Here is a 5,256-nt window from a genome sequence, read left to right as displayed (position 1 = left end):
CCGTTCGGGCGAGTGAGAGAGAGGTCCAGGGGAGAGGATGAGGACGCGGGAGAGTGAGGGAGAGAGGCAGGGAGGGGCGTGGCGTCTCCGGGGCGTCGAGGAGGAAGCAGGAGGTGGCCAGGGGGAAGCAGGAGGTGGCCGAGCAGGGTGGAGGTGGCGCGCGCGGCGGCGTCGCGGTGTCCGTCCTCCTGGCAGGGAGGAAGACGACAGGGGGGGGGGAGTGGAGATGGGCTGGGCCGTGCTGCTGGGCCAGGTGGGCTACCAGGTGAGCGCCAGGTAGTCCTTCTCTCTCTTTCTATTTCTGTTTTATTTATTGTTTTCTATTTTGTTCTGTTTGTTTTAGTTTAGTAAAATACTAAACCATTTTATAAAATCCTGAAAATAGTTATGTGGCTAGAGTTAAAATATACCAAACCACATAAAATGTTCCAGTAATTATTGGACATATATTATTTATATATCAAATATATATCCAATGCAAATAACTATTTATTTAATTCAAAGGCCCAAAATAATTAACTCTGAGATACCAAAAATATTGTTTTGAGTTTTACCTCTTTGCAATATTTTCAGAGACTAAGAGGAACATTTTCTTGGACTTCTTTGAGGAGATTTTAATGTTGATCATTTTTAGAAGGTTTCTGAGGCTTTGAAAATTCCTCAATTCAAATTTCATTTGAATTAAAACATGATGCTCACATGAGGTCTAGCCTAGTGCATAACAGGACCAGGGATGTGACAATATCGATAATACGGTTAAGCATATTAGTGTTTTTTTATAGCATAGCAAACATGTCCGTGCGTTGCAACGGGAGTTTTAAAAAATAGCACATGGTCCTAACCTTATCCACTAAGCATGGCTAAAGACACCCCCACCCATGAAGTTCAAAATCTAAAAAAAAAACATCTAAATAGTTGATACATCTGTATGCCCTTACATATCAATCAGAATCTAAGGAGAAGAACCCTCGACACAAAAACTATTGCCAACCATTTCCTAAGCTTTAGAGTAGAATGCAAAATAAACATTTACGTGAACAAAATATAAACATTTTGAATAATGAATAAGTAAATACAGCCATTCGCTAGATTAGGTAAAAATATATCTAACGTTGCAATGGGACAAAAAAAATTCATAATCTCCAATGACCATGACAACGTTTCTTTGCATCACCGATAACATTTTGCCGAACATTTTTGTTCAATTTCATTAATACTTTTTAATACATGATTTTTTTAAATAATGAATATTTTTTATTTCCCAAACATTTTTTTTCAAAATTGCAAATATTTTTTAATATTCTAACATTTTAAAAAATTACAAACATTTTATGTTTATTGAACATTTATATAATTTTTTAAAATATTGAAATGTATTTTTTTGGCATTATTTTGACTTGGTCCAAACACAAGCATTTTGCATCTAACGAATTCTCTAAAAAAGTCACACACATCTCGTACCCCCACCCCAAGCTCGGTGCAACACCTTCACATATTTATGCTTGTTGTAACACCCCAAGACCAATTATTTAGTTTTTTACATTATTCATCTTATTATTATATTTTTATTTTATTTTGCATTGCATCATGTCATGATGCTTTAATTTGTAATCTGGTTATTCAAACCCTCAACTTGAACAAAAAATTGCTAACCCAAATTAAATGTGAATTAATAAATTACATGGATCTTTGATCTATTTAAATCGAGAGGAATTCACATGGTGGTTCCCTTTATAACCTATGAACCTCCCAATATTATCTGGAACCCATTAACTCCAACCTGAAAATTTTAGGTGTATTTCAAGAGTACGGTTGCTATAGATAAATGGATCAATAATGAAATACTCATTACTGCTACCAGAGTATATTCCATCACAATGCCTGGGCACCTCTAGTCAAGAGTAGGAAGTTGTAGATAAAAGTGATAGGAGGTAGCAAGTATGAGCATGATCTAACAATGGGCCAATTGTAATTTCTGTGAGAGAGAAATGACCCTTGAAGAATAATGCATAGTATATTTTCTCCCATTGCAACGCACAGGCATATTTACGACATCCCAACCCTGAAAAATCTGGGTGTAAGCTAATTGTGACATGTTTCGGTCTCGATTTGTCCGTAAATAATCCGTAACAACTATAACTTACCCAATTCGGTACCAAACATCTTCCATAGATAGAACATTTTCAGCATGCAGAGAGCATAGATCAATACACATTATCCCAGACATTATCCCAGTAATACTACCAGCGATCATCCTTTGTGCTTGCTGAACTTTTACTATGCAGCTAGCTTGCATGAGTCAGAAACAATGTAACTATGCAAGTGATCTATATTTTTTAATAAGAACAGAAACATATCAAATGATGGTATTATGGTTAAAGAAACCAAAGCAAGTCGCACAAAAGAACAAAGCAAGAAAAGGACTACTCCAGGAACGAGATATCAGACCAATACCAAAGCACACTATCAGCTAAACCAAAAGAAAATATACCTGCAGGAAACTACTTCTATAGCTTTGATGCAAAAATTGCCCTATTTTTTTAAGTGCACATCTATGTCTTGCATTTGAGGATAATGACTGAGAACAATTATGTTGAAACTAAACCAGATTAATTAGGAGTACCGAAGCAAATCTCTCGTGCTTTTCTAATAGAAAGTGCAGAATTAGTATGACAATGACATCTATTAGTGTATATAAAAGGATATATAGAGAGGTCTGACCAGAGGCATCTCCATGAGCTGTCTTTACCCTCAGATATTTAAACAAACTGTTATTGCACACAATCCAACCTCAAAATAGGAGAGCAAAAGAATGCCACAGATCAGACTGGAATTTCATGGCCGGGTGAGGAGGCTACATAAAGAACACCTGTTATACCTGAGCATGGTTCAGGAGTCCTCGCCGGCCTAGGCGGCTCCCGCATCCTTGAGAGCTGTGATGTGTGAGTGTGCTCACGTACTCGCTGGCCATGGATACTCCCGTGTCCTCGGAAGTTGCAGCGCCCACATGAGCTCGCGTCGTCGCTAGATGCGGTGGCGTCATCGTGAATCCGGGCCCGCGACGAAGGTCTGGGAGAAGGACGACACCGCGGTGGTAGCCGCTGGCCTCGGCCCACTTGGACGGCGCCACAAGAAAAACAAATGTTCATAATGATTTACCACAAACATGACAATTTGTTTGGGCACACATCACAGGCAGCTAACTACTCATAACAAACCCTAAACTCCCAAATTCTTGGGCTACTTGTGGACAAATTAATTAAGGATCCCTTCATTCAAGCATCTCATATATCATAATACTCATAGACAAGACAAAGAACTGTATATCAGCATGGATGCGGTCACTGCTTAGGCATACTGTCAGACATCATAAGTGCAAACCAGTGGGGCATTCAACAGATATTTTTGAGGGAAGTAGAGCATTGTGCAGAGTACTGCACTCGGATTAGCATAGAGATGCAGCAGTTGCGTAGTTACATGTGAGACGCCGTCCTGAGCCTCACCTAAGCCGCCTCACCACTCTCTCCTGGCTGCAGATTGATATAGTCAAGAATCAAATCGAATTGAATAAAACAACTTTTACATATTTTACAAGGATGTACCTCAAGTGGGCACGGCTAGCAGGACGGCATTCCAGTTAAGTCCATGTTCCGGCGAGATTAGAAGGGCTTGACAGCATGAGATTGGAGGTTGAAGAGGCTTCAGGTGGCGCCCGAGAAGATTGGGACGGATGGGGAGGGGAAGGAGAACAGGCGGATGGCAGAGAGGCTGCGCGCGGCAGCGGCGACGGCTGGCCGGAGAGGCTGCGCGCGGAGGCGGCGGCGGCTGGCCGGAGAGGCCGCGTGCAGAGGCGGCGGCGGCGTACCCGTACGCATCGAAGGCGAGCCCTCGTGCTCGTGTGCGTTTTTCTTTTACAATTCTGCTCGCTCGTAAGTATTTCTTTTCGCTCGTAAGGCCCAGGCCCATCCACGAAACGTTTTCTCTAGAGACTTAAAAAAGCACTGCGGGTTGAATACGTAATTTATCAGGGATTTTTTTGTAAAAACGCCGCGACGGTGAACCCGGAGACCCAGTCCATACTTTATTATTATTGAGAGATTAGGGAGAGATAGGAAGAAAAAAAACTGGGCTCGTTCGCCTGATAACATTTCCGAAACTGCGACCGTTCGATCTTGCATTGCAACTAAAACTGCGAGGAAAATGCGTTTGTCTACCGTCCTCCTCCCAGGGAATGTTCGCCACATAAGTGACTAGCACCCTTGGTTTTCAACCGAGAGGTCTTGGGTTCGAGTCCCAGGAACTCTCAATTTTGTCCCCCTTTCTTCCTCGCAAAAAAGAAAGAAAATCAAAGACTTGAGAAGGCGTACAGAACAAGCTAGTGTACCAGTAAAGAGACGTTGCTGAGTTTTAGAAAAAAGAGAGACGTGCTCCTGTAGCTGGTTCAAATCCAAACCTAGACTATGACTATATATGGTGCTATGCTACTCTGCAAGTAATGAAACTGACATATGCAACGTTCGCTTATCCTCTTCTCTACTTACTCTGCCTAGCATCAGAAGTTCTGGCCGCAGCAATCTTGACCGCTGGCTGCTCGTCCACCTGCTCTTCAGCGGGCAACAACCAGATATGCGCCAAGTCGCCACCTGTCCCATCGCCTGTGGGTCTCATCACACCCCCGCCGACACACTCACCGCAGCCGGTTGCTCATCGCAACCCGCTGCCGTTGGTGTGGTGCCACTGCTATAAATCACGCAGAGTCATCCATCGCTACTCAACCACAATCCTCAACCCTGGCTGAGTCTTCTACAAATGCCCAAATCATGGGGTAATAATATGTTTAAGTGTTGTTTTGTTGCTTTCAGTTGCTGATTTTTTTAATAGTTTGGTTGATGATCTTCGAATTTGTTTCGTGCAGAAAAGGAAAGATTCATGTGATTTGTATTTCTGGGAAGTTGCTGATGTGGGGGAATGCAACTACGCTGATTATTTGGTTAGCCGAGGAATCCCAATACCAGCAGGTTGGGGTGTTGGACAAGTAACTGAAGGAACGACAGAAGAGGAAGATGCAGAGCAAAAGGTCCAAGATGCAGTTCCTCTGATCATGGCCAAGCAACAGCTGCTGAACGGCCTTGACAACAATGAGGAGATGAAAGAGCTTGTGAAGATAATGGGAAAACTCGATGTGCTCTGTAGGATGATTGTCTCCTTATTTGAAGTGTATGTAGCACTCGTGATGTATTCAGTGGCTATGACATG

At 42.3% G+C, this 5,256-nt stretch overlaps 1 long non-coding RNA gene across 1 annotated transcript; it reads right to left on the bottom strand.

Annotated features, from left to right (window-relative positions):
* Positions 1-3,132: 3,132 nt before the first annotated feature.
* LOC119367998 lies at positions 3,133-3,893 on the bottom strand. The gene is made up of 2 exons (XR_005176488.1): positions 3,603-3,893; positions 3,133-3,530 (listed from the first exon to the last, which is right to left on the bottom strand). It is a non-coding gene; the product is annotated as an uncharacterized LOC119367998 (long non-coding RNA).
* Between the last annotated feature and the right edge of the window lie 1,363 nt (positions 3,894-5,256).

This window comes from Triticum dicoccoides, chromosome 2B (genome assembly GCF_002162155.2).
Source record: "Triticum dicoccoides isolate Atlit2015 ecotype Zavitan chromosome 2B, WEW_v2.0, whole genome shotgun sequence".
NCBI classification, from domain to species: domain Eukaryota; kingdom Viridiplantae; phylum Streptophyta; class Magnoliopsida; order Poales; family Poaceae; genus Triticum; species Triticum dicoccoides.
This window is presented reverse-complemented; position numbering and strand designations above follow the sequence as displayed.